Source organism: Tiliqua scincoides, chromosome 3, assembly GCF_035046505.1.
Source record: "Tiliqua scincoides isolate rTilSci1 chromosome 3, rTilSci1.hap2, whole genome shotgun sequence".
NCBI classification, from domain to species: Eukaryota; Metazoa; Chordata; class Lepidosauria; order Squamata; family Scincidae; genus Tiliqua; species Tiliqua scincoides.
Window position 1 is genome coordinate 10,828,226 of NC_089823.1, and position 15,108 is coordinate 10,843,333.

Sequence of the window (15,108 nt, forward strand, 5' to 3'; positions counted from 1 at the left end):
GTATCCTTCATGACTTCTTATCTATTGTTCTCTGCTTCTAATACACTTCTTGCAATAACTACTGAGGAGGTGATTGTCTGCCCCTTCCTCTGTTTTACACCAGGGGTCTCCAAACTTTTTGACCAGAGGGCCGCATGAAATATCTGGCACAGTGCTGAGGGCCAGAAGAAAATTTAAATATAAAATTTGAATAAATAAATTAGAGATGGAACTTTTGTGAATGAATAAATGAATCAGTGGGCTCATTCACTCAGCCTTTCCAGCCCTCAGAACACATAAGAACATAAGAACAGCCCCACTGGATCAGGCCATAGGCCCATCTAGTCCAGCTTCCTGTATCTCACAGCGGCCCACCAAATGCCCCAGGGAGCACACCAGATAACAAGAGACCTCATCCTGGTGCCCTCCCCTACATCTGGCATTCTGACTTAACCCATTTCTAAAATCAGGAGGTTGCGCATACACATCATGGCTTGTACCCCATAATGGATTTTTCCTCCAGAAACTTGCCCAATCCCCTTTTAAAGGCATCTAGGCTAGACGCCAGCACCACATACTGTGGCAAGGAGTTCCACAGACCGACCATACGCTGAGTAAAGAAATATTTTCTTTTGTCTGTCCTAACCCGCCCAACACTCAATTTTAGTGGATGTCTCCTGGTTCTGGTATTATGTGAGAGTGTAAAGAGCATCTCCCTATCCACTCTGTCCATTCCCTACATAATTTTGTATGTCTCAATTATGTCCCCCCTCAAGCGTCTCTTTTCTAGGCTGAAGAGGCCCAAACGCCATAGCCTTTCCTCATAAGGAAGGTGCCCCAGCCCCGTAATCATCTTAGTCGCTCTCTTTTGCACCTTTTCCATTTCCACTATGTCTTTTTTGAGATGCGGCGACCAGAACTGGACACAATACTCCAGGTGTGGCCTTACCATCGATTTGTACAACTGCATTATAATACTAGCCGTTTTGTTCTCAATACCCTTCCTAATGATCCCAAGCATAGACTTGGCCTTCTTCACTGCCGCCGCACATTGGGTCGACACTTTCATCGACCTGTCCACCACCACCCCAAGATCTCTCTCCTGATCTGTCACAGACAGCTCAGAACCCATCAGCCTATATCTAAAGTTTTGATTTTTTGCCCCAATGTGCATGACTTTACACTTACTGACATTGAAGTGCATCTGCCATTTTGCTGCCCATTCTGCCAGTCTGGAGAGATCCTTCTGGAGCTCCTCACAATCACTTCTGGTCTTTACCACTCGGAAAAGTTTGGTGTCATCTGCAAACTTAGCCACTTCACTGCACCTTCCAGATGCAATCAGAGCACAGCTCTGGTCATGTTCAGTCGAGTGGGCCAGAGGCTTTCAGAGGAGAAGAGGCTGGCTGCGGGCCAGACAGAAGCTTGCTGTGGGCTGCATCTGGACCTGGGCCGGGGTTTGGAGACCCCTGGTTTCCACTGATGATGCTGCCAGCCTACTTTTCTGCCTCGGCTTAATCTTCTCTGTTCTTCTTTCTCAGGTTTAGGGAAAAAATAGCAAAGGTTAGAACTGTGCGTTCTGCCCTTTATACTGTACATTTTCTCACTACAAATTCCTCACTATACCAGGTCTGCTATTTTAACAGCCAGCAGCAGCAACAATCAGAACAGTTAGGCTGACATGCTGCTATTTTGTCAACATAGCTCTTCTAGTCTCTTCTGTTGTAGAGAAGAGGAGGCAGGAACCTGCAGCAGGCCTCCCTGTAAGCAGTGTTCTTGTGAAATTGTGCGGCCATGTGGCTTCAAGCTGAGCTGTATGCAGCACAAAGCTCAGTAAACCTGAAGCTAGCAATGGCATGTGATGTCAGTGCCAAGCACCTGGAGATGGCATTGCAATGCAGTTGTGACTCAGTGCCCCAGAAGGAGTCCATGCACTGGCACAGGCCCCTTACAAGGAATCCTGCCTCCAAGCTGTGTGCCTGCACTGCTAGAATCGAAGCCTTATTTACCTGAAGAAGGTTGTCACGCACCGCCTGCAACTCTGGCTGCAGAACTTAGTAGTGATAATGATGTCATCGCTGACAGCCCCAGATGCTCAGCCATGCCTGTGTGGTGTCCGTAGGGCTCTGCGCAGTTGAGGAAAAAGAACCAGAGGGACTGTTGGCCAGCAGCCACTCTTGTATATGCAGCCCGGGTACCAAAAAGACAGGGCTTCTCTATCAGTTATGTTTTGCTGGTGGCCGTTTGTAGGGGATGCTGTTGAATTTGAAGGAGAACATCAAATGTGGTCTGATAATTGTACTTGGAATAGCCGCTAGTTATGATCTTCCTTGAAGATCTGTATACAGGTGGAGCCTATTTATGCGTGTGAATTCTGTTCCGTGACCCCCCCCCCCTCATTAAGAAAAAAAGTGTTGTGCTAAATTGCAAAGAGTTACATAAATATGCTGCAGCCTGACACTTGGGGTGATGGACAGAAACTAAGGCAGCTGTTCTCAATCACCTCCCCCACTGCATACTCAACCCTTCCGTTGCCAGCTGTCCCTCCTTCTTTCACAGGTGGGTTGCTGAACTTTTAAGAGTCCAGTCCTATCCATTTCTACTCAGAAGTAAGCCCCATTGTAGTCAATGGGGCTTACTCCCAGGAAAGCGTGGAGGGGATTGTAGCCTGAGAGCCCAGTCCTGTGCCTGCTTGCTCAGAAGTAAGTCCCATTCTAGTCATTGGGGCTTACTCCCAGGAAAGTGTGGATCAAATTTTAGCCTAAATCTCATGCTTTGGCTTGCTGGGAATACTTGCTTGTTGGGCTGTTTTGTTTGTGTAGGCTGGAGCCCAAAGAGCCTGCACCATCTCAGTTTGAAGGGGGGAGAATTCTGCAAACACTCCCTGGGTTTTTTAAAGCAATCCCCTCTGTTACTACAGTGAGCGCGAGAGAGCGAGAGCGAGCGCGAGCTCCACCTTGCTACACATGTTCTGGCTACAGAGGTTTTCCGCCCCCCCCTTCCCCTCTTCAGCCTCTTTGCTGGCTCAGGGGCTCCAGGAGTCTTACTGTTCCTTCGAAATGCGAACCTCTTCCATGGCTCCAGGGCTATTTCCCTGCCTGGGTGAGGCGGAGCCTTTTTGCAGTGTTTTGGGCTGCCTTGAAATGCCAGCACAGGGAGATGCCAGCAAAGGAGGCAAAGGTGTGTGCAACCTTCAGTTCCCCCTTCCTGATTGAGACAAATCAGCAGATAAAAAAATCTGTGGATAAATAGGTTGGACCTGTAGTTGGAAAGGCAGGATAAAATGCTTCAAGTAAGTACTCACAGGTTACAACTGTGGAGATTGCATCCACAGCTTTATATGTCTTTCTCAGCATCTTTGCAGACTGCCTCTGTGGAAGTGCCCCATAAGTCATGCAGTGGCTGTCTGTAAGTCTCTCATGTTTCCTTGTAGCTCAGTACCATTAGTTCTTAATTATTTAGGCAATGAGTCATGCAAGTTCTTAGAGAGAATGAACCATGTGTACATGCTCTGCCTGGTTAGAATAGTGATCTATGGAGGCAGGCTGCATAACTCTATTCCTGCTGTTGTTGGACACTGTGTGGAGGGTTTGTTATCTGAGGGCAGGTTTTGCCTGCTGCAGGCAACCAGGCAAGCACTAAATTCAAAGCATGTTCTAATACCCTTCTCCTGTGACAGGCTTTTGGCATCCCAGGCCCTGAATTGTTGTAAGCCAGGATGTGGCAGGAGGAGCCTTGATGTCCAGGCCTGGTATAAAATGCAATTAAAAGGGACAGCAGCACTGTATGTGATTAGTAATCAGATGCACCTGTGTTAGGTGGGAGCCATGTGACCTGGGGAGATGTGTGCAGAGTCACGTAGGCAATGGTGGAGTGGTGCAGTGCACCACTGGACAGCCAATCAGAGTGGGTCACAAGACTGTCTTGTGATGATGAGGTCAGCCTACTCTGATTGGCTGGCCCCAGTATATATTGGGGCAAGAGCAGACTCCAAGTGTGGGTTGCTGTGGTGGAGTTTCTGCGTGCCAGCGTGCTGCTGGTTTGTTCTGTGACTTGGACTGCACTAATCGTGACTGTGCCTCTCTGTATCCCTGACTTCTGGACCGTATGACTGACTACTCTTCTGCCTGCTCCTCTACCAATACCTGCTCCTGCAACAAACAAGCCTGTGTCTGCTTCTTTGACTCTGTTTGGGATCGCCTGCTTTTTGTGCTGTCTCCCTACGCTCCCGTGCCACTCCGCTATTAGGAAAGCAAGGACTATCCTCCCCTGCTGCCCTGACATCCTGCGTTCTTGTCACAATTCTACAATATTCCTAAGTATTCTTACCATAATATATTGCTACCTGAATATTTTATGAAAATGGGTTGCAGTTGTGCAGAATCTGGTTATACAGTAGTTGCACAGGAGTACTCAGATGATGGCTTCCTATCTATAAGCTAGCCTGCTAGTCTAGCTTCTAGTTTAATAGTGCTTGGATTCTTTTTTTTTTTTTTACATATTGAATATTCCATCCTATTTCATTTGGTAACTTTGCTTTTTTCCTAATTCTTCTCACTGATATTTTTGTTTGTTCCTACTTTAATATGAAAAATCATTCTTGGTCTTTTAAATGCTCACTCTTGTTCTGCTTTTAAAAAAAAATGAAAGTAGCACTTTGTAGTGACTAATTCAGAATCTTACAAATGCTGGAAGAGAAGAACCTGCTATGTTTTTAAAGGTGTCAAGGTTATTGGTGTACAGCACTAGTGTTCAACACCTTTGTATATGTTCAGAGGAGTGGTGTTTGTGTAGAAGGCTGTGTTGCTCAGAATACGCAAAGGGTAAAGCAGCAATCTACCCACCACAAACTAGGGGCAGACATCTTACCCTTTCACTCTGAACTAAGAGGGCTTGTGGAAGGTCTTTGAGAAATGTGACTTCAGGTGAATCCTTGGAGAAAATTACCTACCCATCTAGCCATGATTCAGTACTTCATCCAGGCTGTCCAGTCTTTGACCAGGCTTTCATGACATATGAAAACACTCTTCACTTCTAGGTCCCATTGCTCTGGTTGGTCTCTATATCTATCTGCTCTCTCCTGCAACTCCTAACAACCTCCTTAGGAATGAAGCCTTTCTTTCCCCTCCTGCTGTGCCCATGTTGTTCTCATCCATACTTGCTCTTTACAACTGCAAAGGAGTCACTAGAGAGGGCGAAAAGGATTAGTGAGAACAGGTGTGCACGACAGTCATGAGCTGCTGCTAGCGCCCTTGAAAGGAAAGAAGCCTGGCAAGAAGTTTGCCAATAGGGATGTATAGACCCTTAAAACCCTTTGAAGGGAAGAGCAATCCTAAGGCAGGGAATTCCAGAGCCTGGGTGCTACCATGAAGAAGTCCCTGTGTCAGATGTAGAATTGCTCAGAAGTAGGGGGATACCCAAGATCCATCCCATATAGGGCTTTGAAGGTAATGACTGGCAACTTGAATTGAACCTGGAAACATGGAGAGCTTGTGTAGGTCAAATAAGATTGACATAACATGTTTTGATTGAGAGGCCATCTCCGCTCAACAATCTGGCTGGAGCTTTTTGAACCAGTTGATGTTTCCACATGCTTTTCAATGGCAGTCCCACGTAGAATGTGTTGCAGTAGTCCAAAGAGATGTATTTAAAAGCATGGTCCTTCCTTTCCAGTGGTCACTTTGGGTTGAAGGGATGTACAGCCCTGCCTTCCCCTCCAAAACAATAGTGGGGAGCTGGTTCTGAGCCCATTTGTCCCCCTCCCTTTCCCTAGAATGCTTTAGAGGGGAATGGATGGTCAGTGTCCATCCTCCAACATTGCTAGTTGGGAGGAAGGGACTTCCACATTCTTGTCCTTACTTAGCAAGCTATTTTCTCTTCTCTCAGCTAACCCGATTGTCTGTGCTCAGAGTAGTGCCTGTGCACTACTCTATCCTGTTGCTAATACTTTTGCAAGGGTAGGAATCAGTACAAAGTTGCCTCCCCTGTGCTCTGTCTTGGCTTCCAGTGTATTTGCATGCTTGAGAACCATCCAGTATTTTCTAAATCAGAGGTTCTCACACATTCAGTGCTGGGACCCACTTTGTTAGAATGAGAATCTGTCAGGACCTGCCGGAAGTGACATCATGACCGGAAGTGACATCATCAAGCAGGAAAATTTTTAACAATCCTAGGCTGCAATCCTACCGACACCACCAGAGTAAGTCCCACCGGCTATCATTGTTAAAAGATTATACATAGTAACTTGTTAAAAGTACAAGTCTGTACAGGTTCCCAAATGCAGTCATATACCATGGTAGCATCAAGTCTAATATATTAAAAATAAAATATTGAAATCGTGCAAGGAAAGCGCCCTACAGGTAGACCACAGCTGCGATACAAGGACATCTGCAAGAGGGATCTGAAGGCCTTAGGGATGGACCTCAACAAGTGGGAAACCCTGGCCTCTGAGCGGCCCGCTTGGAGGCAGGCTGTGCAGCATGGCCTTTCCCAGTTTGAAGAGACACTTGGCCAACAGTCTGAGGCAAAGAGGCAAAGAAGGAAGGCCCATAGCCAGGGAGACAGACCAGGGACAGACTGCACTTGCTTCTGGTGTGGAAGGGATTGTCACTCCCGGATTGGCCTTTTCAGCCACACTAGACGCTGTGCCAGAACCACCTTTCAGAGCACGATACCATAGTCTTTCGAGACTGAAGGTTGCCAATAAAATTGAAATGAATGGGGACCCACCTGAAATGGGCTCACGACCCACCTCGTGGGTCCTGCCCCACAGATTGAGAAACACTGTTCTAAATATGCATATAGAGAGAGCAATCTTGGAATACACAGATGTGTTCGTGGTTTGTTGCAGTACACCTAGGGCACATCTAGCCTGCATATTCAATTTAATATGTTCTTAGGGTGTAGCCGTGTGATTCCACAAGCTTGCTGAAGCTAAGCTGGTCTGGTTTTGGTCTTTGTCTTGGAACTCAAGGTACCATAGAGTTCAGCACAAGAAAGATGAGGTATATAATGGCAATTCTTTCCAGCAGCCCTGGGAACTGTAGCTCTACAAGGAGGCCAGGGATGCCAAACAGAGCTTATGCTTCTCTCCAAATTAGAAGTTCTTGAGTTATTTGGGAAGGAAAAATGAGTGCATTTTAGGTGGACAGCTGTTGTGTTTCTAGTGTAGATATGCCCTCACTATTTGTAGCAACAGTACTGTATGAATTTTCTTTCCCATGCACAAGGGGTAGTTTTTATCCAGGCAGCAGTGATAAAGATGAGGCCTGACTTCACCAGAAGAGATGTTGCTCTGGTCCTTTTTAAGTATGCCATCTTCCCCTCCCTATATACATTCTGAAGTCCCCACAGAAAATACCTCCGAGTAGAAAAGTGCCTAGGGTGTGTACTTCTTGAAAGAGGGCTCCCAGTAGTCGGGACCCTGACGCCTTACACCTGCACTTGTTTGAAATCTGAACAATTCCTTACTGTGGATAGCATCAGTACACGGACTCTTGAGCCGCGATTGGCTTGTTCTGGCCTTGGCATTTCCTGTTTGGACTCTGGCTTTAGTTTGTCACTCAACAGCTGAGATCAAACCTCTGCTGAAGCATAATTGGAAGGGGGAACTGGAGTTGGCTGCTCTTCCTCTTGGGCCAGTGCTGATTGGAGCAATGATTGGGCTTGTGACCTTCTGGTGGGTCACTACCGTTTGGGAAGCACTGCTCTAAAGTGTGGCGAAGGGAGCTTGCATGGTGGATCTATTTAATCAATATCCTCTGGAGTAGGTGACCAGTCCTGCCCTTCCAAAGGGGAGTGTTTAAGATACAATGGAACAGCTCCCTGATAAGGAATCTTTAGCTGGATGCAGTCAGTGCAGAATTTGCAGAGAGAGAGAGAGAGAGAGAGAGAGAGAGAGAGAGAGAGAACATTGTTCCTTACTCTTGAGGAGTTCCTGAGTAGAGGTGTTTAAAAATGGTGTTATGTTTTGAAAATTTGTGGAATTAAAATGTACAATGGGGTGTTTTGTGTTTTTACTCACAACTGAATACAAAATTCCAGTGCTCCTTGCTCATTACCTATGGATAGAGATGTTGGAAAAACACCTCTACTGATGTGTCATCTTGAACCTGTGATGGATCATTTGGGACCTGCGGAGCCAGTGATATCACTGGGACATGTCCATGTGGACCTAGAAAGGAGGATCGGTCTTGGAAAGGGGGTTGGAATTTGGCGGGCAAAGGTGCTCCAGAACCAGTCTCCTCCCCGGGCTCAATCCACCCTCCTGCCCGCCTCTGTCACCTCCCTGTTCTGCCCCCCCATTCCAGCCCCTCGCCCCCACCCTCTAGCCCTCTGCGTGATCCTACCTGGGGCAGCCAGCACCTGGTGTCTGTCTCTGTGCAGAACTGGCTGCTCAGTGCTTCTGGCAGGACAAACCAACGCTCTCCAGCGAGACTTCCAGAAAGTGTGTGATGCCACCGGAGCACTTGTGCAGGCAGCACAACTATTCAGTGATTTACTGAATAAAGATTTACTGAATAAGATTTACTGGGCCATCAGATTTATTGTAAAAGAACAAACATCAAGAAAAAGGTGCTTCACTAATGGCTCAAGAATGATGCAGTAAACGTTATCTTAATTGGTGCGGTTGTGTGTGTTCCCAGGTTTTGGGGTACGCATGTATGTGCTTTATTTGGTGCACCGAAAAAGGAAAAGTCAATGATTTGGGAAGAAGAAGGGTTGGGAGTGTTCTGCTCTTTAGTCCTAGGCTACTGAGAAGGGAGGTGGGTTTGACAGAGAAAAGAAGGGTCACAGCAGGGTGATAGCTACTGTCCTGAAGACAGCTGGCCAAGCTGGGGTGCGCAGTTCCCTGTGGTGCTTTGGAGATCCCAGAATGAAGCAAAGACAAAGGGGGGGGGGTCTGTACCTCACATCCAGGAGTCAGTTAAACTGGCCTCCACTACATTTTGGACTCTGGGGGAATACTTAGGTATTGATCAGGGCACCTTTTTGAAACTACCTTCCAGCATGTGTGGAAACTGACTTCAAAAAATGTCCCAAGTGTGTGTGATTCTTTTATTCAGAATCATGTTCTGGTTGTTTTTGCAACTAGAGCAATGTGTTTAAAGTAGATCTTGAGCTTTACTGAGCCATCATTGTTGAAGATGAGATATTCACATGGAGACTATTGTTCCTGTTTGCACCTCTTTCCAATGGTTAAAACTTCCTTAATATTCCCTGTCCTATGACTACTTTCCAGATGGTGTGCTGATAGGATTTCTGTAAGTTGACTTCTTGGCTGCCATCACTCCAGTTGGCTTTATTGTTTCATTCCCCAAGAAGAATTGGGACAGCTTTCTGCCTATGTGCCAAGGACAATTTGAACTTCATTTTATTGCACGTCTAAAACTTAGGAAAAAGAAGCGTTGCTTGGAATAATGCACATGTTTGAGTATAAGCCAAAGGTAGGCAGCATATTTCCACTTATTTAATGCCTTCTAAGAGGTAGTAAATAATAGTAGAATTGGTTCAGATTAGTTTGAGGCTTGGAATGGCTGCCACTCAAAAGCTGCTAGAAACTACCTCCATGGAGACTGCTTTGTATCAGAAACTATGTATGTCCACCACGATCTTAAGCAACCCACACTGCATAGTTTTGTGTTGGTGGTTTGCCTTTTTCATATCTTTGGTGACAGAAGTAATTACTTGGGAAGTAATTAGTTGGGAAGGAGCTGCACTTTACCATGATTAGGAGCCTAAGAGTGCAATCTTAAGTACTCTTTGGTTGGCGCAAGTCTCTTGCGCTGAACCGGGAGTGTCGCTAATGTGCCCTAAGGTACGTTTGTTGGGGAGGCCTGCACAAGGATGCACGCTGGCCTTCCCATGCTAGAGCAAGCTCTGGGTCTGGTGGCTTCGTGCCAGTCAAGTCAGGCCAGTGCAGGTGTCTGGGGAGGGTGGACCTGGGATGTTCTGAGCTATGGTGAAGATGGGCAGGTCTGTGGGCAGGCTGGGCTGGGGAGGTTGGTGTTGCCAGGATATGGCACTTAGCCAGATCCTAACCCCACCCCTGGGTGTTCTGCCACAGTGTTGGGATGCCCAGATCTGCACCATCTCTTTAGGTGACGCAGATCCGACTAGCCTCTTTGGGGCTGCTGCCTTGTTATCTGGGGTGAGGGGAATCAATTCCCCTTGCCCCAGGCTGAGCTGCAGCCATCCCCAACCTGTATACAGGGCAGGTCAGCTGGCCTGTCCCAGCATAGGTTAGGATTGGGCTGCCTGTCAGGTGATGTAGAAAGACTGGAGAATTTCTGGGCAAGTAATTTTTGTGGAGTAGCGTAATCCACCTCTGATGTGGTGTTGGCTATTTAGAATACTGTGAAAAATATCCCTTCCCCCGGGGGGGGGGGACTTGGTAGGGAATAACTTTTGCTTTTAGATGGCAAACCACACTTTTTGTAATTTTAGAATGGTTTACAGGGAAGTGCAGGAACTTAGTGAATCCAGGATTAGATAGAAATCTATTCTCAAATATTTTGTTCACAACCAAACTGGTTTCAGAACAAAGTTGGATAACCTGTGACAGCCCTGGGTTTCAGAAGGATTACTCCCTTCTTCTGAAACCAAATCAGCTATAGCTAAGTTTGTTTTGTTTCTTGTGAGGTTTTGTAAAAACCAAATTCTTGTAGCCTTCCAGTATATGTTTGATCTCTTTGTTCAGTACAACAGCTTCAAGACACGTAGCCATGTTAATCTTTCAACCAGAAAGACTGCTGATTATAAATGAGTGTTATTCTTATATAAGAATAGTTACCCACTGCCCCTCCATTTAGTGCCATGATTCTCAAGTGCAACCACTGGCGGTCCTAACCTGTGTGCTGCCCCTGGGCAAGCCTTCCAAAGCCGCCCCTGAGCAGAAGTGAAACTATAATATGCAGTAAAATATAATAGGCTGTGGTGATGCAATCACAGACACCCTCGGAGCCACCCTTCTGAGGCTCCCTAGCAGCAGCCGGCCAGGATCCAGCATAGAGGCAGACTGAGAGGTTGCCGCTTCCCTATCAGGTTGCTGGAGAAGGGTGGGAGTTCCTGCGCATTGCCGCTGCACATTGGCAGCTGTTCAGGTCCAGCAAAGAGGTGCTGTCTTCACCTCCTGAATGACTGTATTCCCCCTGCCTTGGATACTTCGCACCCAAGTGCTCATCCTCTGCAGGGGGAAGAGGAACCTAAGCAGACATCACAGATGCAGACCCCCAGGAGGGAACGTGGCCACCAGATACCCAGTACAGACAGTGGTGGTGTTGGCTTCTTGTGTTCATTGCTCAGCAGCACCCACCGTCTGTCCTGTCCCTAGCATGGCTGACTTGTGCAGGTGTGACCAGGAGGAGGAGGAGGGCGGTCAGTCCTCGAAGGAGCAGGGAAAGGCTCTCAAGGTGGCCCTGAGCTTTCCCACGCTGCTCCGGGGGCTGCCCTCCTCCTTGGAAATGAAAGTCGGGTAGCACTGGTAATGGAGGGGGGTGCAGCCAAGTGTCACTGGGTGGGAAAGCCATTTTGCCGTCCCTCCTGCATGGCACCCCAGGGTATCTGCATCTGTTGACCACCCCCCCCTCGGTATGCCAGTGGTCACAACCATTTATTTATTCCTAGAGTAAAAGCTTACTATACAAACAGCAGTTAGTATTGTTGGCTTAAAAAAGTGAGGTATGGTATAGGTTGTGTATTCTGTACTAGGACCTCTAAAATTCTACCTTTGGAAGAAACTGAATTCTGAGGAGTGTGTACAATACACTGATTTTATTTTCACATTTTTTTATTCTTGTTTTTACTGTTCTGCACAATTAATGCATACTTCTTCTAATAACTTGTAAGGGAAGCCTGATCCAGGTGTAGTGTCTAGTGGTTTGCATCTAGCATGCAGCCCCTTGTTTTCCACTTCCTTCCTTTTATCGGACAAACTGCGGGAAGTTGAGTTGCTGCTATCATTCAGAAGTAGGGTGTTGGGATCGAAGGAGGCCATCTTAGTAAATGCTTTATCCCACGTAAATATAGAGCTGCTTACATGTCTGCTCAGAAGAGAGCCTGTTGATTTCATTGGAACTCACTCCCAGTGAACTGTGGTAATAGAGTTCAGTAAGATCTAAAAACCAGAGCCACCTCTCCCTCTTTTCGTGGCTTACTTTGGGCTATCCATTCACGTTGCTTGTGTTTGAAAGGAGGATAGTCAGGAGTATTTTAAAATACTTTCTAGCTTATGCAGATGGTGTGACTGGACTGAAGAAATGAAACTTAGCAGGTGTAAATGAATGGAACTTAGTCAAGGTGCAGAATTAACTTCAGAAGGAATCTAGTTCATATCTGGGTTAACTTGTACCCTGGACACCCTCTTGTCATGGGGAGGAAATGGTTAATGGTACTGTAATTCATTTTTCTTTGAATGAATTTCTTTGAAACCATCATCAAGCACTAGGCAGCCAGTGACGGGGTGCTAGAACCACTAACCTTTGAGTTTTTGCCAAAAAGTTCTCTTGGGAAATTACCCTTTAAAACAAAAAAAGGGTGAAGGTTAAATTCCCTGTAGGCATTTGCTTGCGCAGCACCCACGTCGGAGGCTGAGGTCAGGAATGAAGTGCTTATAAATCAGTCTTTCATTTGAAGGGTTGAGGTTTGAGGACAGACAGTTGTACACAGCGTTCTGTTGTTCCCCTTCTAAAAAAATATAGAAACAAGATGGGCAAGCTGGTAAAATGCATTATATACATATTTTTGTGACTTTTCTCCCATATTGTGGCACCGAAGTAGTAGGATAGTCAGTGTAATGATAGCTGGGTTTTAATGGCAATAATAACCAGAAGGCTTATGTTTAAAAATGGAGAGCAGGCTTTGATTATTTAACTTTAACTTTAGCAAGCTTAGTTAATTTGCAATTGGCCATCGTATCTGTGCTTTTCATTAAATAGAAAAAGCAGTTACTTTGCTCCCTGTGTGTATCCTGTAGTGTAATCTCAAGTGTCTTGGATTGGAAATAAGTTTCATGCTGTTCAGTGGGTTTTGTTTCTTGAATGTTTGTACCTTTTTATTTTATTTTCACACTTGTTCAGCAATTTTTATATTTTCACCAATAAAGGGAAAAAATGTTTGTGAGGTATGGATCCGCTTATTTCTGCTTTCTTTTCCCATATGAGAAGTAGCTGCCCTTTTAAAAACCATGCAAGAACTACCCTCCGGAGTTAAGAGTTATACTATTAACAGCACAAACTCATAAGCATGAACCTATGTCTACTCATAGGTAAGACCCATTGACTTCAGTGTGACTGGCACACAAGTAACTGTATGTAGGATTATGTCCCAAGTCGGGTTGTATCTAGATTGGTGTGAGTTTGCTTCCTGGTGTTTGATAGGCTATGTCAGTGGTTCTCAAACTTTTAGCACCAGGACCCTCTTTTTAGAATGAGACTCTGTCAGGACTCACCAGAAGTGATGTCATAACTGGAAGTTACATCATCAAGCAGTAAAATTTTTAACAATCCTGGGCTGCGATCCTACCCACACTTACCTAGGAGTAAGTCCCATTGACTATCATTGTTAAAAGCATATACATAGTAGCCTGTTAAAAGTACAGATCTGTAGAATGTCTCCAAATGCAGTCGCGTACCATGGTAGCATCAACTCTAATACAGGGTGACCCAAAAGTAGGTGGACAGTAGGTGGAATAAATGTTATCATTTACTGTCCACCTGCTTTTGGGTCACCCTGTATATTGAAATGAATGGGGACCCACTGAAATTGACTTGCTACCCACCTTGTGGGTCCCGACCCACAGTTTGAGAAACACTAGGCTATATATTTGATAGAAAACTGCTGTTAAAACATCACTATTGGTTCTTGCCTAGCAAGTGGGCTTGAATGTTGTGTAACAGGGAAGTGTTAAAATTAACACAGCTTGAAGAACTGCAGTTAGATCTCTCTGGAAACTTGTTGGCCTCCTTCAGTCTCGGAAGACTGTGGTATCGCGCCCTGAATGGTGGTTCTGGAACAGAGTGTCCTCTCCAGTGCGCGAAGCCTGGGTAAAGTAGACATGGAGGATAGACTGTTTCCCATGCAGCAAATCCCCCCTCTCCACGTTGCTGAAATGGTCCAATGGAAAGGCAGAGGCCAATATGGTTGGTTCCAGCGGCATCGCAGGAGTTGCCAGAACATGAGCCATGAACAGCCTCAGGGACTCCGGATTTTGCCTGGAGGTTGACTCCTGAAGCCTTTTCCATAACTGGATGTAGCCACAAGGCAGTGGAGGTTTGGGATCAGAGTTTTCCTTCTCTCAGATGAGCTGCCTTCCCAGGCTGATGAGTCCCATCTACCCGGTGGCTGTTTAGTCGCCTCTTACGACAAGTAAGTTTCTCTTAGTTTAGACAAATTAGTTTCTCTGGAACCTAATTGTTGTTTTATTTACCTAATGAACCTACCCTCTTTGCCTTTTTTTTGGTTAATTACACTAATATGAATCGCAGGCAAGAATCTGAAATGCAACTAATCAAAACCACTCTAGAACTTTATTTTGAAGGGACCTTTTGGTACTGCTTTGATTTTCGGTGTTGTTTTGGCCTTCAAGTGTCCTCTAGATGGAATTAGTGTTTACTTAGTGTCTGTTAACGTTATAGTGGTGCCTGTCTCCACACTGTAGATGAGGCTGTGCCATTGGTGCCATTATAAAACCTGAAGATTTTATAATTTGGTTATAAAAAGGCTGCATTTTAGCCAAGCTGAAACTGCTCCTACTGAAAACCCAGAAGGCAGACCCAGATGTCAGATCTGAACATAAGAACAGCCAAACTGGATCAGGCCATAGGCCCATCTAGTCCAGCTTCCTGTATCTCACAGTGGCCCACCAAATGCCCCAGGGAGCACACCAGATAACAATAGACCTGCAAGGCTTCCTGGGAATTGTAGTTAAGAACATAAGAACAGCCCCACTGGATCAGGCCATAGGCCCCTCTAGTCCAGCTTCCTGTATCTCACAGTGGCCCACCAAATGCCCCAGGGAGCACACCAGATAACAAGAGACCTGCATCCTGGTGTCCTCCTGGTGCCACTGCATATGACCATGCCATGAAGTTTTCCATTTGGAAAAAAGGGTTCTGTGAGCTGCCCGTAGAA

The 15,108-nt window shown here is 46.0% G+C and overlaps 1 protein-coding gene across 1 annotated transcript in view; it reads left to right on the forward strand.

Annotated features, from left to right (window-relative positions):
* TMEM135 (transmembrane protein 135) overlaps nt 1-15,108 on the forward strand; it is a 211,938-nt gene that overhangs the window by 30,764 nt on the left and 166,066 nt on the right. The gene's annotated exons all lie outside the window — the stretch shown is intronic.